The sequence below is a fragment of the Salmo salar genome, unplaced genomic scaffold, assembly GCF_905237065.1.
Source record: "Salmo salar unplaced genomic scaffold, Ssal_v3.1, whole genome shotgun sequence".
Lineage (NCBI taxonomy): Eukaryota > Metazoa > Chordata > Actinopteri > Salmoniformes > Salmonidae > Salmo > Salmo salar.
In genome coordinates this window covers 243,096-270,547 of record NW_025548700.1, presented here as the reverse complement: position 1 = coordinate 270,547, position 27,452 = coordinate 243,096, and the positions used below count along the sequence as shown (strand labels likewise).

General features: G+C 50.7%; 1 pseudogene; it reads left to right on the top strand.

The window, feature by feature from the left end:
• The first annotated feature begins 401 nt into the window (after positions 1 to 401).
• LOC106596022 (carbohydrate sulfotransferase 12-like) overlaps positions 402 to 27,452 on the top strand; it is a 68,360-nt pseudogene continuing 41,309 nt past the window's right edge.

The following is a 27,452-nucleotide window of genomic DNA, read 5'->3' as shown; positions in this document are numbered from 1 at the left end:
GCTAGTTTTCTCAACTCAGCCACGTTTGTTCCCCCCCCACCGATTCCCTAGGTTTTCTCAACTCAGCCACGTTTGTTCCCCCCCACCGATTCCCTAGGTTTTCTCATGCTGTGTAAGAGTTTTGCTTCCGTCCCACCTCCTCACCCATACCTGGGACCCGTCTGCACACATCAACAACTGACACCCTCGAAGCATCGTTACCCATCACTCCACAAAAGCCGCGGCCCTTTGCAGAGCAAAGGGAAACAACTACTTCAAGGCACTGTTGCCAACTTAGCGACTTTGTCGCTATATTTAGCGAGGACCACTCTAGCGACACATTTTCAAAAAAGCGACTTTGGAGACTCTGACGTGAAAGCACGGATCGTTCTTACTCTTCTCAACGAGCAGCGGGTGCTGTCATGGGCCCCAGCCCCGCCATGGGCCCCCCCAGCCCCGTCATGGGCCCCCCCAGCCCCGCCATGGGCCCCCCCAGCCCCGTCATGGGCCCCCCCAGCCCCGCCATGGGCCCCAGCCCCGCCATGGGCCCCCCCCAGCCCCGCCATGGGCCCCAGCCCCGCCATGGGCCCCCACAGCCCCGCCATGGGCCCCAGCCCCGCCATGGGCCCCCCCCAGCCCCGCCATGGGCCCCCCCCGGCCCCGCCATGGGCCCCCCTAGCCCCGCCATGGGCCCCCCCAGCCCCGCCATGGGCCCCAGCCCCGCCATGGGCCCCAGCCCCGCCATGGGCCCCCCAGCCCCGTCATGGGCCCCCCAGCCCCGCCATGGTCCCCAGCCCCGCCATGGGCCCCCCAGCCCCGCCATGGGCCCCAGCCCCGTCCCAAAGCACTCACAGGTGGCCCAGTCCTCGCGCTGCAGTCAGAGCAGGAGAAGTTCACCCCTCCGGCGTCCAGACTGCAAATGAATCGCGCCGCTGGCTGAGTAAACCCCGTATTGAATCAATACTGCCATCTATTGGTAAACATAATACTTAACATACATATATACCAGGTTACTACACTTTTGATATCATTATTTTTGTTTACGATTCTATACATTTTGTTTTCAACTGTTCGGTTTTTGATTTCAGCATCCATTATTTCCCTCTTTCTTCGAAAATATAATGTTTACATTTTCAACTTTATTTTTTTCGTGTTTACGATATATTATATTTAAAATTCAATACATACGGCGTGAAATTGTCCCCATAGAAAACGTTCCCATTCCTGGGTCAGATTGGGGTGGCAGGTGGTTAGTGTTGGGCCGGGAACTGAAAGGTTGCTGGATCGAATCCCTAAGCTGACAAGGTTCAAATCTGTCGTTCTGAACAAGGGTCAGACTGTTCCCCGGTAGGCCGTCATTGTAAATAAGTATTTGTTCTTTAACTTCATTGTCTAGATAAATAAATCAGAGAGGAAGAGCGTACCGACCTGGTGGAAGATCTGCCTCCAGCAGGTGGTGTAGTTTCGCTCACCAAGCAAGGAGTTTTTACACGGAGGTCAATTAGGGCACTCCGTTCATCCACCTCTGGCCTGCTCGCCTCCCTACCTCTGAGGAAGCACAGTTCCCGCTCAGCCCAGTCAAAACTGTTCGCTGCTCTGGCACCCCAATGGTGGAACAAGCTCCCTCACGACGCCAGTTACTCACGACGCCAGACAATTAGTGTCGAATTTGGTCAGCAAAAAAATAGATGGCTTGTTTGCTATGATCTTGTTTGCTGTGATCTTGTTTGCTGTGATCTTGTTTGCTGTGATCTTGTTTGCTATGATCTTGTTTGCTATGATCTTGTTTGCTATGATCTTGTTTGCTATGATCTTGTTTGCTGTGATCTTGTTTGCTATGATCTTGTTTGCTATGATCTTGTTTGCTATGATCTTGTTTGCTATGTTCTTGTTTGCTATGATCTTGTTTGCTGTGATCTTATTTGCTATGATCTTGTTTGCTGTGATCTTGTTTGCTGTGATCTTGTTTGCTATGATCTTGTTTGCTATGATCTTGTTTGCTATGATCTTGTTTGCTATGATCTTATTTGCTATGATCTTGTTTGCTATGATCTTGTTTGCTATGATCTTATTTGCTATGATCTTGTTTGCTATGATCTTGTTTGCTATGATCTTGTTTGCTATGATCTTGTTTGCTATGATCTTGTTTGCTGTGTTCTTGTTTGCTATGATCTTGTTTTCTATGATCTTGTTTGCTATGATCTTGTTTGCTATGATCTTGTTTGCTATGATCTTGTTTGCTATGATCTTATTTGCTATGATCTTGTTTGCTATGATCTTGTTTGCTATGATCTTGTTTGCTATGATCTTATTTGCTATGATCTTGTTTGCTATGATCTTGTTTGCTATGATCTTGTTTGCTGTGATCTTGTTTGCTATGATCTTGTTTGCTATGATCTTGTTTGCTGTGATCTTGTTTGCTATGATCTTGTTTGCTATGATCTTGTTTGCTATGTTCTTGTTTGCTATGATCTTGTTTGCTGTGATCTTGTTTGCTATGATCTTGTTTGCTGTGATCTTGTTTGCTGTGATCTTGTTTGCTGTGATCTTGTTTGCTGTGATCTTGTTTGCTATGATCTTATTTGCTATGATCTTGTTTGCTATGATCTTGTTTGCTGTGATCTTGTTTGCTATGATCTTGTTTGCTGTGATCTTGTTTGCTGTGATCTTGTTTGCTGTGATCTTGTTTGCTGTGATCTTGTTTGCTATGATCTTATTTGCTATGATCTTGTTTGCTATGATCTTGTTTGCTATGATCTTGTTTGCTATGATCTTGTTTGCTATGATCTTGTTTGCTATGTTCTTGTTTGCTATGATCTTGTTTGCTATGATCTTATTTGCTATGATCTTGTTTGCTATGATCTTGTTTGCTATGATCTTGTTTGCTATGTTCTTGTTTGCTATGATCTTGTTTGCTATGATCTTGTTTGCTATGTTCTTGTTTGCTATGATCTTGTTTGCTATGATCTTGTTTGCTATGATCTTGTTTGCTATGATCTTGTTTGCTATGTTCTTGTTTGCAATGATCTTGTTTGCTGTGATCTTGTTTGCTGTGATCTTGTTTGCTGTGATCTTGTTTGCTATGATCTTGTTTGCTATGATCTTGTTTGCTATGATCTTGTTTGCTGTGATCTTGTTTGCTGTGATCTTGTTTGCTGTGATCTTGTTTGCTGTGATCTTGTTTGCTGTGATCTTGTTTGCTGTGATCTTGTTTGCTATGATCTTGTTTGCTATGATCTTGTTTGCTATGATCTTGTTTGCTGTGATCTTGTTTGCTGTGATCTTGTTTGCTATGATCTTGTTTGCTATGATGCCAGTAGGACGCATCCCATCCCCTCAACTTCATCAACTCATCTTCCTCCACAGAATGAGGAGTACAGCATCTTCCTCCACAGAATGAGGAGTACAGCATCTTCCTCCACAGAATGAGGAGTACAGCATCTTCCTCCACAGAACGAGGTGAGGAGTACAGCATCTTCCTCCACAGAATGAGGAGTACAGCATCTTCCTCCACAGAATACAACAAATTATCATTTCAACATCCATTATTTCACCCTTCCTTGAAAATATATAATGTTTACATTTTCAACTTTATTTTACATGTTTATGATTTATTTTATTTTAAAATAAATACATATGGCATAGTTTTGATTCATCTCGCTCTGCAGAAACGGAGCACAAACTCTCGCGAGGTTTCCGCGCTTCGTGAACAGCCTTGTCGGTCTGGACGTAAATAAGCTGCTTGCGCATCTCAGCTGACGCGGCGGGAACGGGGAAGAAAGAGCTCGAGATCCCCGGCGGAGGTGAGTTGTGTCTCCGGTAATAGAGTTTGTAACGTGGTGATAGATCGGGTTAGAGTCCAGGGTACAGAGAGTTACAGCTCCGCTGGGAAACAGAGTGTGTGACAGGGCGGGGTGAGGAGAAGACACCGCAGGTCTGCAACTAAGTCACGGAGAATTGTCGTTCCTCTCTCCATCCCAGCCCGAGTCTCTTTTCCCTTAACGTGTGTATTGCATCTAACCCCCAACACCTTTAGAAGGATGTGTATTCATCAGTCGATCCGGTTCAGCTCCTGATGTAAAATAAAAGCCCGATTCTGTTCGCTCCTCGCCTCGCGCGGTGAAAGGCGACATTGTATTCGCGAGACCCAACCGGGCTGCTGCTGCTGCTGCTGCACGTGACTAAACCCCGCTGTAATATCGGTGTATCTGAACCCGTAACCCAACCATAATCTAACCCATCTGCTCTTATATCATCCGGCTGAAGATGAGACTGTCAGTCCCATGTTTCCTATGTGAGTGGTGTGGAACAGTGAGTAAAGGAATCCGACTAATAGTCTTATTTCATATTATTATTCTTCCTGGAGCATACAGACTCCTCCCATCTCATCTCTCCTCCCCTGTCGTCCTCTCCTCCCCTCCTCCCATCTCTCCTCCCCTCATCTCTCCTCCCCTCCTCCTTTCCTCCCCTCCCTCCTCCTCCCCTCCTCCCATCTCATCTCTCCTCCCCTGTCGTCCTCTCCTCCCCTCCTCCCATCTCTCCTCCCCTCCTCCTTTCCTCCCCTCCCTCCTCCTCCCCTCCTTCTCTCCTCCTCTCTTCCTCTCCTCTCTCCTGTCCTCTTCTCATCTCTCCTCCCCTCCTCCTCTCATCTCTCCTCCTCTCTATCTCTCCTGTCCTCATCTCTCCTCCTCTCCTCTCTCCTGTCCTCCTCTCCTCTCTCCTCCCCTCCTCCTCTCATCTCTCCTCCTCTCATCTTTCCTGTCCTCTCCCTCCTCCTCTCCCTCCTCCTCTCATCTCTCCTCCCCTCCTCTCTCCTGTCCTCCTCTCTCCTGTCCTCATCTCATCTCTCCTGTCCTCCTCTCCCTCCTCCTCTCATCTCTCCTGTACTCCTCTCCCCCCCTCCTCTCATCTCTCCTGTCCTCCTCTCCCTCCTCCTCTCATCTCTCCTCCTCTCCTGTCCTCCTCTCCTCTCTCCTCCCCTCCTCCTCTCATCTCTCCTCCTCTCATCTCTCCTGTCCTCTCCCTCCTCCTCTCCCTCCTCCTCTCATCTCTCCTCCCCTCCTCTCTCCTGTCCTCCTCTCTCCTGTCCTCATCTCATCTCTCCTGTCCTCCTCTCCCTCCTCCTCTCATCTCTCCTGTCCTCCTCTCCCTCCTCCTCCCATCTCATCTCTCCACTCTCTTCCTCTCCTCCCTCTTCTCTCCTCTGCTTCTAACTACAGAATAATGTGTGTGTGTACATCTCTACAGGAAGAGGAAGTGACTAGAGGTCGACCGATTATGATTTTTCAACGCCGATACCGATTATTGGAGGACCAAAAAAGCCGATACCGATTAATCCACCGATTTTTATTTTATTTATTTATTCATTTTTAATTGTATTTTATTTGTAATAATGACAATTACAACAATACTGAATGAACACTTTTATTTTAACTTAATATAATACATCAATAAAATCAATTTAGCCTCAAATAAATAATGAAACATGTTCAATTTGGTTTAAATAATGCAAAAAACAAAGTGTTGGAGAAGAAAGTAAAAGTGCAATATGAGCCATGTGAGAAAGCTAACGTTTAAGTTCCTCGCTCAGAACATGAGAACATATGAAAGCTGGTGGTTCCTTTTAACATGAGTCTTCAATATTCCCAGGTAAGAAGTTTTAGGTTGTAGTTATTATAGGAAATATAGGACTATTTCTCTATACCATTTTGTATTTCATATACCTTTGACTATTGGATGTTCTTATAGGCATTATAGTATTGCCAGCCTAATCTCGGGAGTTGACAGGCTTGAAGTCATAAACAGCGCAATGCTTGAAGCACAGCGAAGAGTTGCTGGCAAAACGCAGGAAAGTGCTGTTTGAATGAACGCTTAGTAGCCTGCTGCTGCCTACCACCGCTCAGTCATACTGCTCTATCAAATATCAAATCATAGACTTAATTATAATATAATAAACACACAGAAACACGAGCCTTAGGTCATTTAATATGGTCGAATCCGGAAACTATCATCTCGAAAACAAAACGTTTATTATTTTCAGTGAAATACGGAACCGTTCTGTATTTTATCTAACGGGTGGCATCCATAAGTCTAAATATTCCTGTTACATTAAACAACCTTCAATGTTATGTTATAATTACGTACAATTCTGGCAAATTAGTTTGCAACGAGCCAGGCGGCCCAAACTGCTGCATATACCCTGACTCTGCGTGCAATGAACGCAAGAGAACTGACACAATTTCACCTGGTTAATATCGCCTGCTAACCTGGATTTCTTTTAGTTAAATATGCAGGTTTAAAAATATATACTTCTGTGTATTGATTTGAAGAAAGGCGTTGATGTTTATGGTTAGGTACAGTCGTGCAACGATTGTGCTTTTTTAGCAAATGCGCTTTTGTTAAATCATCCCCGTTTGGCCGAAGTCGGCTGTCCTTTGTTAGGATGAAATAGTCTTCACACAGTTCGCTACGAGCCAGGCGGCTGACGAGGTAAAAATCTGTCGTTCTGCCCCTGAACAAGGCAGTTAACCCACCGTTCCAAGGCCGTCATTGAAAATAAGAATGTGTTCTTAATTAACTGACTTGCCTAATTAAATAAAGGTGTAAAAAAATAAAAAATAATAATAATAATAATCTAATAATAATAAAAATAATAATAAAATAAATAATAAAAATATATATATATATATATAAAAAAAAATAATAATCGGCCAAATCGGTGTCCAAAAATACCGATGACCGATTGTTATAAACTTGAAATCGGCCCTAATTAATCGGCCATTCTAGAAGGGACACACTATAGCTGCAGAGTTCAACACTTCCCCTCCTCCCCTCTCTCCTCCCCTTCTCCCTCTCTCCTCCCCTTCTCCCCTCTCTCCTCCCCTTCTCCCCTCTCTCCCCCCTCTCCTCCCCTTCTCCCCTCTCTCCTCCCCTTCTCCCCTCTCTCCTCCCCTTCTCCCCTCTCTCCTCCCTCTCCTCTCCTCCCCTTCTCCCCTCTCTCCTCCCCTTCTCTCCTCCCCTTCTCCCCTCTCTCCTCCCCTTCTCCCCTCTCTCCTCCCCTTCTCCCCTCTCTCCTGCCCTTCTCCCTCTCTCCTCCCTCTCCTCTCCTCCCCTTCTCCCTCTCTCCTCCCCTTCTCCCCTCTCTCCTCCCCTTCTCCCCTCTCTCCTCCCCTTCTCCCTCTCTCCTCCCCTTCTCCCCTCTCTCCCCCTCTCCTCCCCTTCTCCCCTCTCTCCTCCCCTTCTCCCCTCTCTCCTCCCCTTCTCCCCTCTCTCCTCCCTCTCCTCTCCTCCCCTTCTCCCCTCTCTCCTCCCCTTCTCCCTCCCCTTCTCCCCTTCTCCCCTCTCTCCTCCCCTTCTCCCCTCTCTCCTCCCTCTCCCCTCTCCTCCCCTTCTCCCCTCTCTCCTCCCCTCTCTCCTCCCTCTCCTCTCCTCCCTCTCCTCTCCTCCCTCTCCTCTACAGGAAGAGGAAGTGAAGGGTTCCATATTTAGGATGGTTGGAACAGAACTGTGAAGCTCAGTGTTTTAACCCAGACACCACTTCAGAAGAGATGGAATAATAATTACTATCTTTTTATCTGAGAGGGGCAGATACAACAACAACTGCAATAGTAAGAACAGTAGGAAAAATATCCCTAATAAAACATCTATAAAACAATAATACTAATAGTTGGAATGACAGCCACATAACCTTTATTATTAGTAGTAGTAATAGGTTATAGGTCCTTAGTGACATAGCCTTTATTATTAGTAGTAGTAATAGGTTATAGGTCCTTAGCTACATAACCTTTATTATTAGTAGTAGTAGTAATAGGTTATAGGTCCTTAGTGACATAACCTTTATTATTAGTAGTAGTAATAGGTTATAGGTCCTTAGCTACATAACCTTTATTATTAGTAGTAGTAGTAATAGGTTATAGGTCCTTAGTGACATAACCTTTATTATTAGTAGTAGTAATAGGTTAAAGGTCCTTAGCCACATAACCTTTATTATTAGTAGTAGTAATAGGTTATAGGTCCTTAGTGACATAACCTTTATTATTAGTAGTAGTAATAGGTTATAGGTCCTTAGTGACATAACCTTTATTATTAGTAGTAGTAATAGGTTATAGGTCCTTAGTGACATAACCTTTATTATTAGTAGTAGTAATAGGTTATAGGTCCTTAGCCACATAACCTTTATTATTAGTAGTAGTAATAGGTTATAGGTCCTTAGCTACATAGCCTTTATTATTAGTAGTAGTAATAGGTTATAGGTCCTTAGCTACATAGCCTTTATTATTAGTAGTAGTAATAGGTTATAGGTCCTTAGCCACATAACCTTTATTATTAGTAGTAGTAATAGGTTATAGGTCCTTAGTGACATAACCTTTATTAGTAGTAGTAATAGGTTATAGGTCCTTAGCCACATAACCTTTATTAGTAGTAGTAGTAATAGGTTATAGGTCCTTAGTGACATAGCCTTTATTATTAGTAGTAGTAATAGGTTATAGGTCCTTAGCTACATAACCTTTATTATTAGTAGTAGTAATAGGTTATAGGTCCTTAGCCACATAACCTTTATTAGTAGTAGTAGTAATAGGTTATAGGTCCTTAGCTACATAACCTTTATTATTAGTAGTAGTAATAGGTTATAGGTCCTTAGCCACATAACCTTTATTAGTAGTAGTAGTAATAGGTTATAGGTCCTTAGCTACATAACCTTTATTATTAGTAGTAGTAATAGGTTATAGGTCCTTAGTGGCGCGTGCGTACGTGCGTGTGTACGTGCGTGCGTACCAGGGTTTCTGTTAGGAAAATGTGTCTCTGGACATTTGAGACATTTACCGGACCCATATGCATTGGTCGGTAACCTGATTATGGCATCTACCCACAGAATCACATTTACATTATGGTAATTCATCCACAGTGCTCAGAATGACAGAATCACATTTACATTATGGTAATTCATCTACAGTGCTCAGAATGACAGAATCACATTTACATTATGGTAATTCATCCACAGTGCTCAGAATGACAGAATCACATTTACATTATGGTAATTCATCTACAGTGATCTGAATGACAGAATCACATTTACATTATGGTAATTCATCCACAGTGCTCAGAATGACAGAATTACATTTACATTGGTAATTCATCCACAGTGCTCAGAATGACAGAATCACATTTACATTATGGTAATTCATCCACAGTGCTCAGAATCACATTTACATTATGGTAATTCATCCACAGTGCTCAGAATGACAGAATCACATTTACATTATGGTAATTCATCCACAGTGCTCAGAATGACAGAATACCATTTACATTATGGTAATTCATCCACAGTGCTCAGAATAACATAATCACATTTACATTATGGTAATTCATCCACAGTGCTCAGAATGACAGAATCACATTTACATTATGGTAATTCATCCACAGTGATCTGAATGACAGAATCACATTTACATTATGGTAATTCATCCACAGTGCTCAGAATGACAGAATCACATTTACATTATGGTAATTCATCCACAGTGCTCAGAATGACAGAATCACATTTACATTATGGTAATTCATCCACAGTGATCAGAATGACAGAAATCCATTTACATTATGGTAATTCATCCACAGTGCTCAGAATGACAGAATCACATTTACATTATGGTAATTCATCCACAGTGATCAGAATGACAGAATCACATTTACATCATGGTAATTCACCCACAGTGCTCAGAATGACAGAATCACATTTACATTATGGTAATTCATCCACAGTGCTCTGAATGACAGAATCACATTTACATTATGGTAATTCATCCACAGTGCTCAGAATGACAGAATCACATTTACATTATGGTAATTCATCCACAGTGCTCAGAATGACTCACATTTACATTATGGTAATTCATCCACAGTGCTCAGAATGACAGTAACATTTACATTATGGTAATTCATCCACAGTGCTCAGAATCACATTTACATTATGGTAATTCATCTTAGCAGAACATGCAACTCCAGGAAGCAATGATGTCCTTCTTACCGAATTCCGATGAGCACTTTGAAGAAGTTAGTGTAACTGTCCACATTTACTTTTCCTCCAAGTAACGAACAGCAAAATCACTAGTCTGTCGACAATACTATCCCCAATAGTCCAAAAGTGGACCTATTCTATTGGTCAGCTTGTCATTCTGTGAGGAAATAAATCTCCTATTCCAAACCAACTCTGGGAGTATATCCCGAATTCACACCAGTAAGCCTAGGCTACACCCCAAAAAACATATTTAAAAGTAATGAGGCTGATGCAATTATTTCTTCACATTACAGCTGCGCAGCAATGCGCACACAGCAGTAGGCTACGCGCGAATGTTCGTTACATAATGCAATTGGTGGGAAACACCTGGTCAAAATCGCACTGCACATACGAGCGGTTTCATGGGACTTAAAAAAATCTGTTAGAAACTTACAAAGAGGGGAGATCTAAAGATGCAACAACTAGCATGGGTTGCTAATATGACTAGGATTATCATCAGCTAGCATGGGATGCTAATATGACTAGGATTATCATCAACTAGCATGGGTTGCTAATATGACTAGGATTATCAACAACTAGCATGGGATGCTAATATGACTAGGATTATCATCAGCTAGCATGGGATGCTAATATGACTAGGATTATCATCAACTAGCATGGGTTGCTAATATGACTAGGATTATCATCAACTAGCATGGGATGCTAATATGACTAGGATTATCATCAACTAGCATGGGTTGCTAATATGACTAGGATTATCAACAACTAGCTTGGGATGCTAATATGACTAGGATTATCAACAACTAGCTTGGGATGCTAATATGACTAGGATTATCATCAACTAGCATGGGTTGCTAATATGACTAGGATTATCATCAACTAGCATGGGTTGCTAATATGACTAGGATTATCATCAACTAGCATGGGCTGCTAATATGACTAGGATTATCATCAACTAGCATGGGTTGCTAATATGACTAGGATTATCATCAACTAGCATGGGTTGCTAATATGACTAGGATTATCATCAACTAGCATGGGATGCTAATATGACTAGGATTATCATCAACTAGCATGGGCTGCTAATATGACTAGGATTATCATCAACTTGCATGGGATGATAATATGACTAGGATTATCATCAACTAGCATGGGATGATAATATGACTAGGTTTATCATCAACTAGCATGGGTTGCTAATATGACTAGGATTATCATCAACTAGCATGGGTTGCATTTACATTTACATTTTAGTCATTTTGCAGACGCTCTTATCCAGAGCGACTTACAGTAGTGAGTGCATACATTTCATACATTTTTTCCCGTACTGGTCCCCCGTGGGAATCGAACCCACAACCCTGGCGTTGCAAACACCATGCTCTACCAACTGAGCCACACGGGACCATATGGCTAATATGACTAGGATTATCACCCAACTAGCATGGGTTGCTAATATGACTAGGATTATCAACAACTAGCATGGGTTGCTAATATGACTAGGATTATCATCAACTAGCATGGGTTGCTAATATGACTAGGATTATCAACAACTAGCATGGGCTGCTAATATGACTAGGATTAACATCAACTAGCATGGGTTGCTAATATGACTAGGATTATCATCAACTAGCATGGGTTGCTAATATGACTAGGATTATCATCAACTAGCATGGGATGCTAATATGACTAGGATTATCATGAACTAGCATGGGATGCTAATATGACTAGGATTATCATCAACTAGCATGGGTTGCTAATATGACTAGGATTATCAGCAACTAGCATGGGTTGCTAATATGTCTAGGATTATCATCAACTAGCATGGGATGCTAATATGACTAGGATTATCATGAACTAGCATGGGATGCTAATATGACTAGGATTATCATCAACTAGCATGGGTTGCTAATATGACTAGGATTATCAACAACTAGCATGGGTTGCTAATATGACTAGGATTAACATCAACTAGCATGGGTTGCTAATATGACTAGGATTATCATCAACTAGCATGGGATGCTAATATGACTAGGATTATCATCAACTAGCATGGGATGCTAATATGACTAGGATTATCATCAACTAGCATGGGTTGCTAATATGACTAGGATTAACATCAACTAGCATGGGTTGCTAATATGACTAGGATTATCATCAACTAGCACGGGTTGCTAATATGACTAGGATTATCATCAACTAGCATGGGATGCTAATATGACTAGGATTATTCCTTTGGCTACTGGACAATGAAAGAAAATTGATTTGAAAACCAATAAAACAGGTTACTGTTTTACAATGTCATATGTAAATCTTTATTTTTTAGTCGTTCAGCAGATGCTCTTATCCAGAGCAATTAGGGTTAAGTGCGTTGCTCAAAGGCACGTCAATAGGTTTTTCACCTAGTCGGCTCAGGGATTCAAACCAGCAACCTTTCGGTTACTGGCCCAACGCTCTTAACCACTAAGCTACCTGCCACCCTAAAATAAACGCCTCCACATTTATAGAAACGGATTTTGGCTCGGCTACTATGAAGCAAGGTAAGGCATGCCTCATAATTTGAAGTAAAACGTTAAGGTTTCACACAATGAAGTATGTTTTTAAAATGCATTCTGCATTCTGTGACACGCCGAAGCCTGCTTACCATTACCTAAGCGCTTGAATGCTTGAATGGGAAGCGCGCTTCAATTACCGTTTGAGAAATAAAAATAGTAGCTCTTTTTAATCGTGGCCATCAAAACTGTTTTTAACAAGCTATTTCAATGATTGGGCTTCTAGAAGCTTCAGTCCTGCAGCGACAGGAGCTGTAGCAGCAGCTCTCGCACTGCCTGACAGATTTTCCGCTCGGACTAGACAATTGGCCGGTGTCAATTTTATATCTCGGCTTTTCATTTTCTATTACCGGCTAACGTAAATCCTGGTGTGTGTGTGTGTGTGTGTGTGTGTGTGTGTGTGTGTGTGTGTGTGTGTGTGTGTGTGTGTGTGCGTGGAGGGAATGCAGGCCTCTGGCAGTTACCTGTGACTTTACAGGCTGAAGGTCCATAACTATAAATCAAATCTAATTTGATTTGTCACATACACGTGTTTAGCAGATGTTATTGCTGGTGTAGCAAAATGCTTGTGTTTCTAGCTCCAACAGAGCAGTAGTATCTAACTAAATGCTTGTGTTCCCAGCTCCAACAGTGCAGTAATATCTAACTAACCGTTCAGTACACCTGGTCATCACCTGGTCATCTCATCCTACTGCACGCTGTAGCCCTGTTAATAAGGGGATAATACAGACCGTTCAGTACACCTGGTCATCACCTGGTCATCTGGCAGCTGTCCAGCCTTAGCAGTCTAGACCGGTTAGGGTAGTGTCCAGCCTTAGCAGTCTAGACCGGTTAGGGTAGGCAGCTGTCCAGCCTTAGCAGTCTAGACCGGTTAGGGTAGGCAGCTGCCCAGCCTTAGCAGTCTAGACCGGTTAGGGTAGTGTCCAGCCTTAGCAGTCTAGACCGGTTAGGGTAGGCAGCTGTCCAGCCTTAGCAGTCTAGACCGGTTAGGGTAGGCAGCTGCCCAGCTTTAGCAGTCTAGACCGGTTAGGGTAGGCAGCTGCCCAGCCTTAGCAGTCTAGACCGGTTAGGGTAGGCAGCTGTCCAGCCTTAGCAGTCTAGACCCGTTAGGGTAGGCAGCTGCCCAGCCTTAGCAGTCTAGACCGGTTAGGGTAGTGTCCAGCCTTAGCAGTCTAGACCGGTTAGGGTAGGCAGCTGTCCAGCCTTAGCAGTCTAGACCGGTTAGGGTAGGCAGCTGTCCAGCCTTAGCAGTCTAGACCGGTTAGGGTAGGCAGCTGTCCAGCCTTAGCAGTCTAGACCGGTTAGGGTAGGCAGCTGCCCAGCCTTAGCAGTCTAGACCGGTTAGGGTAGGCAGCTGCCCAGCCATAGCAGTCTAGACCGGTTAGGGTAGTGTCCAGCCTTAGCAGTCTAGACCGGTTAGGGTAGTGTCCAGCCTTAGCAGTCTAGACCGGTTAGGGTAGGCAGCTGCCCAGCCTTAGCAGTCTAGACCGGTTAGGGTAGGCAGCTGCCCAGCCTTAGCAGTCTAGACCGGTTAGGGTAGGCAGCTGCCCAGCCTTAGCAGTCTAGACCGGTTAGGGTAGGCAGCTGCCCAGCCTTAGCAGTCTAGACCGGTTAGGGTAGGCAGCTGTCCAGCCTTAGCAGTCTAGACCGGTTAGGGTAGGCAGCTGCCCAGCCATAGCAGTCTAGACCGGTTAGGGTAGGCAGCTGCCCAGCCTTAGCAGTCTAGACCGGTTAGGGTAGGCAGCTGTCCAGCCTTAGCAGTCTAGACCGGTTAGGGTAGGCAGCTGTCCAGCCTTAGCAGTCTAGACCGGTTAGGGTAGGCAGCTGCCCAGCCTTAGCAGTCTAGACCGGTTAGGGTAGGCAGCTGCCCAGCCTTAGCAGTCTAGACCGGTTAGGGTAGGCAGCTGCCCAGCCTTAGCAGTCTAGACCGGTTAGGGTAGGTAGCTGCCCAGCCTTAGCAGTCTAGACCGGTTAGGGTAGGCAGCTGTCCAGCCTTAGCAGTCTAGACCGGTTAGGATAGGCAGCTGCCCAGCCTTAGCAGTCTAGACCGGTTAGGGTAGGCAGCTGTCCAGCCTTAGCAGTCTAGACCGGTTAGGGTAGGCAGCTGTCCAGCCTTAGCAGTCTAGACCGGTTAGGGTAGGCAGCTGCCCAGCCTTAGCAGTCTAGACCGGTTAGGGTAGGCAGCTGTCCAGCCTTAGCAGTCTAGACCGGTTAGGGTAGGCAGCTGCCCAGCCTTAGCAGTCTAGACCGGTTAGGGTAGGCAGCTGCCCAGCCTTAGCAGTCTAGACCGGTTAGGGTAGGCAGCTGTCCAGCCTTAGCAGTCTAGACCGGTTAGGGTAGGTAGCTGTCCAGCCTTAGCAGTCTAGACCGGTTAGGGTAGGCAGCTGTCCAGCCTTAGCAGTCTAGACCGGTTAGGGTAGGCAGCTGCCCAGCCTTAGCAGTCTAGACCGGTTAGGGTAGGCAGCTGCCCAGCCTTAGCAGTCTAGACCGGTTAGGGTAGGCAGCTGTCCAGCCTTAGCAGTCTAGACCGGTTAGGGTAGGCAGCTGTCCGGCCTTAGCAGTCTAGACCGGTTAGGGTAGGCTGCTGTCCAGCCGTAGCATTCTAGACCGGTTAGGGTAGGCAGCTGTCCGGCCTTAGCAGTCTAGACCGGTTAGGGTAGGCAGCTGCCCAGCCATAGCAGTCTAGACCGGTTAGGGTAGGCAGCTGCCCAGCCTTAGCAGTCTAGACCGGTTAGGGTAGGCAGCTGTCCAGCCTTAGCAGTCTAGACCGGTTAGGGTAGGTAGCTGTCCAGCCTTAGCAGTCTAGACCGGTTAGGGTAGGCAGCTGTCCAGTCTTAGCAGTCTAGACCGGTTAGGGTAGGCAGCTGTCCAGCCTTAGCAGTCTAGACCGGTTAGGGTAGGCAGCTGCCCAGCCTTAGCAGTCTAGACCGGTTAGGGTAGGCAGCTGTCCAGCCTTAGCAGTCTAGACCCGTTAGGGTAGGCAGCTGCCCAGTCTAGACCTGTTAGGGTAGGCAGCTGCCCAGTCTATTTCGGTTAGGGTAGGCAGCTGTCCAGCCTTAGCAGTCTAGACCGTTTAGGGTAGGCGGGTTTCTAGCCTTAGCACTCTAGACCGGTTAGGGTAGGCAGCTGCCCAGCCTTAGCAGTCTAGACCGGTTAGGGTAGGCAGCTGCCCAGCCTTAGCAGTCTAGACCGGTTAGGGTAGGCAGCTGTCCAGCCTTAGCAGTCTAGACCGGTTAGGGTAGGCAGCTGCCCAGCCTTAGCAGTCTAGACCGGTTAGGGTAGGCAGCTGCCCAGCCTTAGCAGTCTAGACCGGTTAGGGTAGGCAGCTGCCCAGCCTTAGCAGTCTAGACCCGTTAGGGTAGGCAGCTGCCCAGTCTAGACCCGTTAGGGTAGGCAGCTGCCCAGCCTTAGCAGTCTAGACCGGTTAGGGTAGGCAGCTGTCCAGCCTTAGCAGTCTAGACCGGTTAGGGTAGGCAGCTGTCCAGCCTTAGCAGTCTAGACCGGTTAGGGTAGGCAGCTGCCCAGCCTTAGCAGTCTAGACCGGTTAGGGTAGGCAGCTGTCCAGCCTTAGCAGTCTAGACCGGTTAGGGTAGGCAGCTGTCCAGCCTTAGCAGTCTAGACCGGTTAGGGTAGGCAGCTGCCCAGCCTTAGCAGTCTAGACCGGTTAGGGTAGGCAGCTGTCCAGCCTTAGCAGTCTAGACCGGTTAGGATAGGCAGCTGCCCAGCCTTAGCAGTCTAGACCGGTTAGGGTAGGCAGCTGTCCAGCCTTAGCAGTCTAGACCGGTTAGGGTAGGCAGCTGTCCAGCCTTAGCAGTCTAGACCGGTTAGGGTAGGCAGCTGCCCAGCCTTAGCAGTCTAGACCGGTTAGGGTAGGCAGCTGTCCAGCCTTAGCAGTCTAGACCGGTTAGGGTAGGCAGCTGCCCAGCCTTAGCAGTCTAGACCGGTTAGGGTAGGCAGCTGCCCAGCCTTAGCAGTCTAGACCGGTTAGGGTAGGCAGCTGTCCAGCCTTAGCAGTCTAGACCGGTTAGGGTAGGCGGCTGTCCAGCCTTAGCAGTCTAGACCGGTTAGGGTAGGCAGCTGCCCAGCCTTAGCAGTCTAGACCGGTTAGGGTAGGCAGCTGTCCAGCCTTAGCAGTCTAGACCGGTTAGGGTAGGCAGCTGTCCAGCCTTAGCAGTCTAGACCGGTTAGGGTAGGCAGCTGCCCAGCCTTAGCAGTCTAGACCGGTTAGGGTAGGCAGCTGTCCAGCCTTAGCAGTCTAGACCGGTTAGGGTAGGCAGCTGTCCAGCCTTAGCAGTCTAGACCGGTTAGGGTAGGTAGCTGCCCAGCCTTAGCAGTCTAGACCGGTTAGGGTAGGCAGCTGTCCAGCCTTAGCAGTCTAGACCGGTTAGGATAGGCAGCTGCCCAGCCTTAGCAGTCTAGACCGGTTAGGGTAGGCAGCTGTCCAGCCTTAGCAGTCTAGACCGGTTAGGGTAGGCAGCTGTCCAGCCTTAGCAGTCTAGACCGGTTAGGGTAGGCAGCTGCCCAGCCTTAGCAGTCTAGACCGGTTAGGGTAGGCAGCTGTCCAGCCTTAGCAGTCTAGACCGGTTAGGGTAGGCAGCTGCCCAGCCATAGCAGTCTAGACCGGTTAGGGTTGGCAGCTGCCCAGCCATAGCAGTCTAGACCGGTTAGGGTAGGCAGCTGTCCAGCCTTAGCAGTCTAGACCGGTTAGGGTAGGTAGCTGTCCAGCCTTAGCAGTCTAGACCGGTTAGGGTAGGCAGCTGTCCAGCCTTAGCAGTCTAGACCGGTTAGGGTAGGCAGCTGCCCAGCCTTAGCAGTCTAGACCGGTTAGGGTAGGCAGCTGCCCAGGCTTAGCAGTCTAGACCGGTTAGGGTAGGCTGCTGTCCAGCCTTAGCAGTCTAGACCGGTTAGGGTAGGCAGCTGTCCAGCCTTAGCAGTCTAGACCGGTTAGGGTAGGCTGCTGTCCAGCCGTAGCAGTCTAGACCGGTTAGGGTAGGCAGCTGTCCGGCCTTAGCAGTCTAGACCGGTTAGGGTAGACAGCTGCCCAGCCATAGCAGTCTAGACCGGTTAGGGTAGGCAGCTGCCCAGCCTTAGCAGTCTAGACCGGTTAGGGTAGGCAGCTGTCCAGCCTTAGCAGTCTAGACCGGTTAGGGTAGGTAGCTGTCCAGCCTTAGCAGTCTAGACCGGTTAGGGTAGGCAGCTGTCCAGTCTTAGCAGTCTAGACCGGTTAGGGTAGGCAGCTGTCCAGCCTTAGCAGTCTAGACCGGTTAGGGTAGGCAGCTGCCCAGCCTTAGCAGTCTAGACCGGTTAGGGTAGGCAGCTGTCCAGCCTTAGCAGTCTAGACCCGTTAGGGTAGGCAGCTGCCCAGTCTAGACCTGTTAGGGTAGGCAGCTGCCCAGTCTATTTCGGTTAGGGTAGGCAGCTGTCCAGCCTTAGCAGTCTAGACCGTTTAGGGTAGGCGGGTTTCTAGCCTTAGCAGTCTAGACCGGTTAGGGTAGGCAGCTGCCCAGCCTTAGCAGTCTAGACCGGTTAGGGTAGGCAGCTGCCCAGCCTTAGCTGTCTAGACCGGTTAGGGTAGGCAGCTGCCCAGCCTTAGCAGTCTAGACCGGTTAGGGTAGGCAGCTGTCCAGCCTTAGCAGTCTAGACCGGTTAGGGTAGGCAGCTGCCCAGCCTTAGCAGTCTAGACCGGTTAGGGTAGGCAGCTGCCCAGCCTTAGCAGTCTAGACCGGTTAGGGTAGGCAGCTGCCCAGCCTTAGCAGTCTAGACCCGTTAGGGTAGGCAGCTGCCCAGTCTAGACCCGTTAGGGTAGGCAGCTGCCCAGCCTTAGCAGTCTAGACCGGTTAGGGTAGGCAGCTGTCCAGCCTTAGCAGTCTAGACCGGTTAGGGTAGGCAGCTGCCCAGCCTTAGCAGTCTAGACCGGTTAGGGTAGGCAGCTGCCCAGCCTTAGCAGTCTAGACCGGTTAGGGTAGGCAGCTGCCCAGCCTTAGCAGTCTAGACCGGTTAGGGTAGGCAGCTGTCCAGCCTTAGCAGTCTAGACCGGTTAGGGTAGGCAGCTGCCCAGCCATAGCAGTCTAGACCGGTTAGGGTAGGCTGCTGCCCAGCCTTAGCAGTCTAGACCGGTTAGGGTAGGCAGCTGTCCAGCCTTAGCAGTCTAGACCGGTTAGGGTAGGTAGCTGTCCAGCCTTAGCAGTCTAGACCGGTTAGGGTAGGCAGCTGTCCAGTCTTAGCAGTCTAGACCGGTTAGGGTAGGCAGCTGTCCAGCCTTAGCAGTCTAGACCGGTTAGGGTAGGTAGCTGCCCAGCCTTAGCAGTCTAGACCGGTTAGGGTAGGCAGCTGTCCAGCCTTAGCAGTCTAGACCGGTTAGGGTAGGCAGCTGCCCAGCCTTAGCAGTCTAGACCGGTTAGGGTAGGTAGCTGTCCAGCCTTAGCAGTCTAGACCGGTTAGGGTAGGCAGCTGTCCAGTCTTAGCAGTCTAGACCGGTTAGGGTAGGCAGCTGTCCAGCCTTAGCAGTCTAGACCGGTTAGGGTAGGCAGCTGCCCAGCCTTAGCAGTCTAGACCGGTTAGGGTAGGCAGCTGTCCAGCCTTAGCAGTCTAGACCTGTTAGGGTAGGCAGCTGCCCAGTCTAGACCTGTTAGGGTAGGCAGCTGCCCAGTCTAGACCGGTTAGGGTAGGCATCTGTCCAGCCTTAGCAGTCTAGACCGTTTAGGGTAGGCGGGTTTCTAGCCTTAGCAGTCTAGACCGGTTAGGGTAGGCAGCTGCCCAGCCTTAGCAGTCTAGACCGGTTAGGGTAGGCAGCTGTCCAGCCTTAGCAGTGTAGACCGGTTAGGGTAGGCAGCTGTCCAGCCTTAGCAGTCTAGACCGGTTAGGGTAGGCAGCTGTCCAGCCTTAGCAGTCTAGACCGGTTAGGGTAGGCAGCTGCCCAGCCTTAGCAGTCTAGACCGGTTAGGGTAGGCAGCTGCCCAGCCTTAGCAGTCTAGACCCGTTAGGGTAGGCAGCTGCCCAGCCTTAGCAGTCTAGACCCGTTAGGGTAGGCAGCTGCCTAGCAGTCTAGACCGGTTAGGGTAGGCAGCTGCCCAGCCTTAGCAGTCTAGACCGGTTAGGGTAGGCAGCTGCCCAGCCTTAGCAGTCTAGACCGGTTAGGGTAGGCAGCTGTCCAGCCTTAGCAGTCTAGACCGGTTAGGGTAGGCAGCTGCCCAGCCTTAGCAGTCTAGACCGGTTAGGGTAGGCAGCTGTCCAGCCTTAGCAGTCTAGACCGGTTAGGGTAGGCAGCTGCCCAGCCTTAGCAGTCTAGACCGGTTAGGGTAGGCAGCTGCCCAGCCTTAGCAGTCTAGACCGGTTAGGGTAGGCAGCTGTCCAGCCTTAGCAGTCTAGACCGGTTAGGGTAGGCAGCTGCCCAGCCTTAGCAGTCTAGACCGGTTAGGGTAGGCAGCTGTCCAGCCTTAGCAGTCTAGACCGGTTAGGGTAGGCAGCTGTCCAGCCTTAGCAGTCTAGACCGGTTAGGGTAGGCAGCTGCCCAGCCTTAGCAGTCTAGACCGGTTAGGGTAGGCAGCTGTCCAGCCTTAGCAGTCTAGACCGGTTAGGGTAGGCAGCTGCCCAGCCATAGCAGTCTAGACCGGTTAGGGTTGGCAGCTGCCCAGCCATAGCAGTCTAGACCGGTTAGGGTAGGCAGCTGTCCAGCCTTAGCAGTCTAGACCGGTTAGGGTAGGTAGCTGTCCAGCCTTAGCAGTCTAGACCGGTTAGGGTAGGCAGCTGTCCAGCCTTAGCAGTCTAGACCGGTTAGGGTAGGCAGCTGCCCAGCCTTAGCAGTCTAGACCGGTTAGGGTAGGCAGCTGCCCAGGCTTAGCAGTCTAGACCGGTTAGGGTAGGCTGCTGTCCAGCCTTAGCAGTCTAGACCGGTTAGGGTAGGCAGCTGTCCAGCCTTAGCAGTCTAGACCGGTTAGGGTAGGCTGCTGTCCAGCCGTAGCAGTCTAGACCGGTTAGGGTAGGCAGCTGTCCGGCCTTAGCAGTCTAGACCGGTTAGGGTAGACAGCTGCCCAGCCATAGCAGTCTAGACCGGTTAGGGTAGGCAGCTGCCCAGCCTTAGCAGTCTAGACCGGTTAGGGTAGGCAGCTGTCCAGCCTTAGCAGTCTAGACCGGTTAGGGTAGGTAGCTGTCCAGCCTTAGCAGTCTAGACCGGTTAGGGTAGGCAGCTGTCCAGTCTTAGCAGTCTAGACCGGTTAGGGTAGGCAGCTGTCCAGCCTTAGCAGTCTAGACCGGTTAGGGTAGGCAGCTGCCCAGCCTTAGCAGTCTAGACCGGTTAGGGTAGGCAGCTGTCCAGCCTTAGCAGTCTAGACCCGTTAGGGTAGGCAGCTGCCCAGTCTAGACCTGTTAGGGTAGGCAGCTGCCCAGTCTATTTCGGTTAGGGTAGGCAGCTGTCCAGCCTTAGCAGTCTAGACCGTTTAGGGTAGGCGGGTTTCTAGCCTTAGCAGTCTAGACCGGTTAGGGTAGGCAGCTGCCCAGCCTTAGCAGTCTAGACCGGTTAGGGTAGGCAGCTGCCCAGCCTTAGCTGTCTAGACCGGTTAGGGTAGGCAGCTGCCCAGCCTTAGCAGTCTAGACCGGTTAGGGTAGGCAGCTGTCCAGCCTTAGCAGTCTAGACCGGTTAGGGTAGGCAGCTGCCCAGCCTTAGCAGTCTAGACCGGTTAGGGTAGGCAGCTGCCCAGCCTTAGCAGTCTAGACCGGTTAGGGTAGGCAGCTGCCCAGCCTTAGCAGTCTAGACCCGTTAGGGTAGGCAGCTGCCCAGTCTAGACCCGTTAGGGTAGGCAGCTGCCCAGCCTTAGCAGTCTAGACCGGTTAGGGTAGGCAGCTGTCCAGCCTTAGCAGTCTAGACCGGTTAGGGTAGGCAGCTGCCCAGCCTTAGCAGTCTAGACCGGTTAGGGTAGGCAGCTGCCCAGCCTTAGCAGTCTAGACCGGTTAGGGTAGGCAGCTGCCCAGCCTTAGCAGTCTAGACCGGTTAGGGTAGGCAGCTGTCCAGCCTTAGCAGTCTAGACCGGTTAGGGTAGGCAGCTGCCCAGCCATAGCAGTCTAGACCGGTTAGGGTAGGCTGCTGCCCAGCCTTAGCAGTCTAGACCGGTTAGGGTAGGCAGCTGTCCAGCCTTAGCAGTCTAGACCGGTTAGGGTAGGTAGCTGTCCAGCCTTAGCAGTCTAGACCGGTTAGGGTAGGCAGCTGTCCAGTCTTAGCAGTCTAGACCGGTTAGGGTAGGCAGCTGTCCAGCCTTAGCAGTCTAGACCGGTTAGGGTAGGTAGCTGCCCAGCCTTAGCAGTCTAGACCGGTTAGGGTAGGCAGCTGTCCAGCCTTAGCAGTCTAGACCGGTTAGGGTAGGCAGCTGCCCAGCCTTAGCAGTCTAGACCGGTTAGGGTAGGTAGCTGTCCAGCCTTAGCAGTCTAGACCGGTTAGGGTAGGCAGCTGTCCAGTCTTAGCAGTCTAGACCGGTTAGGGTAGGCAGCTGTCCAGCCTTAGCAGTCTAGACCGGTTAGGGTAGGCAGCTGCCCAGCCTTAGCAGTCTAGACCGGTTAGGGTAGGCAGCTGTCCAGCCTTAGCAGTCTAGACCTGTTAGGGTAGGCAGCTGCCCAGTCTAGACCTGTTAGGAGTAGGCAGCTGCCCAGTCTAGACCGGTTAGGGTAGGCATCTGTCCAGCCTTAGCAGTCTAGACCGTTTAGGGTAGGCGGGTTTCTAGCCTTAGCAGTCTAGACCGGTTAGGGTAGGCAGCTGCCCAGCCTTAGCAGTCTAGACCGGTTAGGGTAGGCAGCTGTCCAGCCTTAGCAGTGTAGACCGGTTAGGGTAGGCAGCTGTCCAGCCTTAGCAGTCTAGACCGGTTAGGGTAGGCAGCTGTCCAGCCTTAGCAGTCTAGACCGGTTAGGGTAGGCAGCTGCCCAGCCTTAGCAGTCTAGACCGGTTAGGGTAGGCAGCTGCCCAGCCTTAGCAGTCTAGACCGGTTAGGGTGAGGCAGCTGCCCAGCCTTAGCAGTCTAGACCCGTTAGGGTAGGCAGCTGCCCAGTCTAGACCCGTTAGGGTAGGCAGCTGCCCAGCCTTAGCAGTCTAGACCGGTTAGGGTAGGCAGCTGTCCAGCCTTAGCAGTCTAGACCGGTTAGGGTAGGCAGCTGCCCAGCCTTAGCAGTCTAGACCGGTTAGGGTAGGCAGCTGCCCAGCCTTAGCAGTCTAGACCGGTTAGGGTAGGCAGCTGCCCAGCCTTAGCAGTCTAGACCGGTTAGGGTAGGCAGCTGCCCAGCCTTAGCAGTCTAGACCGGTTAGGGTAGGCAGCTGTCCAGCCTTAGCAGTCTAGACCGGTTAGGGTAGGTAGCTGTCCAGCCTTAGCAGTCTAGACCGGTTAGGGTAGGCAGCTGTCCAGTCTTAGCAGTCTAGACCGGTTAGGGTAGGCAGCTGTCCAGCCTTAGCAGTCTAGACCGGTTAGGGTAGGTAGCTGCCCAGCCTTAGCAGTCTAGACCGGTTAGGGTAGGCAGCTGTCCAGCCTTAGCAGTCTAGACCGGTTAGGATAGGCAGCTGCCCAGCCTTAGCAGTCTAGACCGGTTAGGGTAGGCAGCTGTCCAGCCTTAGCAGTCTAGACCGGTTAGGGTAGGCAGCTGTCCAGCCTTAGCAGTCTAGACCGGTTAGGGTAGGCAGCTGCCCAGCCTTAGCAGTCTAGACCGGTTAGGGTAGGCAGCTGTCCAGCCTTAGCAGTCTAGACCGGTTAGGGTAGGCAGCTGCCCAGCCATAGCAGTCTAGACCGGTTAGGGTAGGCAGCTGCCCAGCCTTAGCAGTCTAGACCGGTTAGGGTAGGCAGCTGTCCAGCCTTAGCAGTCTAGACCGGTTAGGGTAGGTAGCTGTCCAGCCTTAGCAGTCTAGACCGGTTAGGGTAGGCAGCTGTCCAGCCTTAGCAGTCTAGACCGGTTAGGGTAGGCAGCTGCCCAGCCATAGCAGTCTAGACCGGTTAGGGTAGGCAGCTGCCCGGCCTTAGCAGTCTAGACCGGTTAGGGTAGGCAGCTGTCCAGCCTTAGCAGTCTAGACCGGTTAGGGTAGGTAGCTGTCCAGCCTTAGCAGTCTAGACCGGTTAGGGTAGGCAGCTGTCCAGTCTTAGCAGTCTAGACCGGTTAGGGTAGGCAGCTGTCCAGCCTTAGCAGTCTAGACCGGTTAGGGTAGGCAGCTGCCCAGCCTTAGCAGTCTAGACCGGTTAGGGTAGGCAGCTGTCCAGCCTTAGCAGTCTAGACCTGTTAGGGTAGGCAGCTGCCCAGTCTAGACCTGTTAGGGTAGGCAGCTGCCCAGTCTAGACCGGTTAGGGTAGGCAGCTGTCCAGCCTTAGCAGTCTAGACCGTTTAGGGTAGGCGGGTTTCTAGCCTTAGCAGTCTAGACCGGTTAGGGTAGGCAGCTGCCCAGCCTTAGCTGTCTAGACCGGTTAGGGTAGGCAGCTGCCCAGCCTTAGCAGTCTAGACCCGTTAGGGTAGGCAGCTGCCCAGTCTAGACCCGTTAGGGTAGGCAGCTGCCCAGTCTAGACCGGTTAGGGTAGGCAGCTGTCCAGCCTTAGCAGTCTAGACCGGTTAGGGTAGGCAGCTGCCCAGCCTTAGCTGTCTAGACCGGTTAGGGTAGGCAGCTGCCCAGCCTTAGCAGTCTAGACCGGTTAGGGTAGGCAGCTGTCCAGCCTTAGCAGTCTAGACCGGTTAGGGTAGGCAGCTGCCCAGCCTTAGCAGTCTAGACCGGTTAGGGTAGGCAGCTGTCCAGCCTTAGCAGTCTAGACCGGTTAGGGTAGGCAGCTGCCCAGCCTTAGCAGTCTAGACCGTTTAGGGTAGGCGGGTTTCTAGCCTTAGCAGTCTAGACCGGTTAGGGTAGGCAGCTGCCCAGCCTTAGCAGTCTAGACCGGTTAGGGTAGGCAGCTGCCCAGCCTTAGCAGTCTAGACCGGTTAGGGTAGGCAGCTGCCCAGCCTTAGCAGTCTAGACCATTTAGGGTAGGCGGTTTCTAGCCTTAGCAGTCTAGACCGGTTAGGGTAGGCAGCTGCCCAGCCTTAGCAGTCTAGACCTGTTAGGGTAGGCAGCTGCCCAGTCTAGACCGGTTAGGATAGGCAGCTGTCCAGCCTTAGCAGTCTAGACCGTTTAGGGTAGGCGGGTTTCTAGCCTTAGCAGTCTAGACCGGTTAGGGTAGGCAGCTGCCCAGCCTTAGCAGTCTAGACCGGTTAGGGTAGGCAGCTGTCCAGCCTTAGCAGTCTAGACCGGTTAGGGTAGGCAGCTGTCCAGCCTTAGCAGTCTAGACCGGTTAGGGTAGGCAGCTGTCCAGCCTTAGCAGTCTAGACCGGTTAGGGTAGGCAGCTGCCCAGCCTTAGCAGTCTAGACCGGTTAGGGTAGGCAGCTGCCCAGCCTTAGCTGTCTAGACCGGTTAGGGTAGGCAGCTGCCCAGCCTTAGCAGTCTAGACCGGTTAGGGTAGGCAGCTGTCCAGCCTTAGCAGTCTAGACCGGTTAGGGTAGGCAGCTGCCCAGCCTTAGCAGTCTAGACCGGTTAGGGTAGGCAGCTGCCCAGCCTTAGCAGTCTAGACCGGTTAGGGTAGGCAGCTGCCCAGCCTTAGCAGTCTAGACCCGTTAGGGTAGGCAGCTGCCCAGTCTAGACCCGTTAGGGTAGGCAGCTGCCCAGTCTAGACCGGTTAGGGTAGGCAGCTGTCCAGCCTTAGCAGTCTAGACCGGTTAGGGTAGGCAGCTGCCCAGCCTTAGCAGTCTAGACCGGTTAGGGTAGGCAGCTGCCCAGCCTTAGCAGTCTAGACCGGTTAGGGTAGGCAGCTGTCCAGCCTTAGCAGTCTAGACCGGTTAGGGTAGGCAGCTGCCCAGCCTTAGCAGTCTAGACAGGTTAGGGTAGGCAGCTGCCCAGCCTTAGCAGTCTAGACAGGTTAGGGTAGGCAGCTGTCCAGCCTTAGCAGTCTAGACCGGTTAGGGTAGGCAGCTGCCCAGCCTTAGCAGTCTAGACCGGTTAGGGTAGGCAGCTGTCCAGCCTTAGCAGTCTAGACCGGTTAGGGTAGGCAGCTGTCCAGCCTTAGCAGTCTAGACCGGTTAGGGTAGGCAGCTGCCCAGCCTTAGCAGTCTAGACCGGTTAGGGTAGGCAGCTGCCCAGCCTTAGGGGCCAGTCTAGACCGGTTAGGGTAGGCAGCTGCCCAGCCTTAGCAGTCTAGACCGGTTAGGGTAGGCAGCTGTCCGCTTAGCAGTCTAGACCCGTTAGGGTAGGCAGCTGCCCAGTCTAGACCGGTTAGGGTAGGCAGCTGTCCAGCCTTAGCAGTCTAGACCGGTTAGGGTAGGCAGCTGCCCAGCCTTAGCAGTCTAGACCCGTTAGGGTAGGTAGCTGTCCACCTTAGCAGTCTAGACCGGTTAGGGTAGGCAGCTGTCCAGTCTTAGCAGTCTAGACCGGTTAGGGTAGGCAGCTGTCCAGCCTTAGCAGTCTAGACCGGTTAGGGTAGGTAGCTGCCCAGCCTTAGCAGTCTAGACCGGTTAGGGTAGGCAGCTGTCCAGCCTTAGCAGTCTAGACCGGTTAGGATAGGCAGCTGCCCAGCCTTAGCAGTCTAGACCGGTTAGGGTAGGCAGCTGTCCAGCCTTAGCAGTCTAGACCGGTTAGGGTAGGCAGCTGTCCAGCCTTAGCAGTCTAGACCGGTTAGGGTAGGCAGCTGCCCAGCCTTAGCAGTCTAGACCGGTTAGGGTAGGCAGCTGTCCAGCCTTAGCAGTCTAGACCGGTTAGGGTAGGCAGCTGCCCAGCCATAGCAGTCTAGACCGGTTAGGGTAGGCAGCTGCCCAGCCTTAGCAGTCTAGACCGGTTAGGGTAGGCAGCTGTCCAGCCTTAGCAGTCTAGACCGGTTAGGGTAGGTAGCTGTCCAGCCTTAGCAGTCTAGACCGGTTAGGGTAGGCAGCTGTCCAGCCTTAGCAGTCTAGACCGGTTAGGGTAGGCAGCTGCCCAGCCATAGCAGTCTAGACCGGTTAGGGTAGGCAGCTGCCCGGCCTTAGCAGTCTAGACCGGTTAGGGTAGGCAGCTGTCCAGCCTTAGCAGTCTAGACCGGTTAGGGTAGGTAGCTGTCCAGCCTTAGCAGTCTAGACCGGTTAGGGTAGGCAGCTGTCCAGTCTTAGCAGTCTAGACCGGTTAGGGTAGGCAGCTGTCCAGCCTTAGCAGTCTAGACCGGTTAGGGTAGGCAGCTGCCCAGCCTTAGCAGTCTAGACCGGTTAGGGTAGGCAGCTGTCCAGCCTTAGCAGTCTAGACCTGTTAGGGTAGGCAGCTGCCCAGTCTAGACCTGTTAGGGTAGGCAGCTGCCCAGTCTAGACCGGTTAGGGTAGGCAGCTGTCCAGCCTTAGCAGTCTAGACCGTTTAGGGTAGGCGGGTTTCTAGCCTTAGCAGTCTAGACCGGTTAGGGTAGGCAGCTGCCCAGCCTTAGCAGTCTAGACCGGTTAGGGTAGGCAGCTGTCCAGCCTTAGCAGTGTAGACCGGTTAGGGTAGGCAGCTGTCCAGCCTTAGCAGTCTAGACCGGTTAGGGTAGGCAGCTGTCCAGCCTTAGCAGTCTAGACCGGTTAGGGTAGGCAGCTGCCCAGCCTTAGCAGTCTAGACCGGTTAGGGTAGGCAGCTGCCCAGCCTTAGCTGTCTAGACCGGTTAGGGTAGGCAGCTGCCCAGCCTTAGCAGTCTAGACCGGTTAGGGTAGGCAGCTGTCCAGCCTTAGCAGTCTAGACCGGTTAGGGTAGGCAGCTGCCCAGCCTTAGCAGTCTAGACCGGTTAGGGTAGGCAGCTGCCCAGCCTTAGCAGTCTAGACCGGTTAGGGTAGGCAGCTGCCCAGCCTTAGCAGTCTAGACCCGTTAGGGTAGGCAGCTGCCCAGTCTAGACCGGTTAGGGTAGGCAGCTGTCCGGCCTTAGCAGTCTAGACCGGTTAGGGT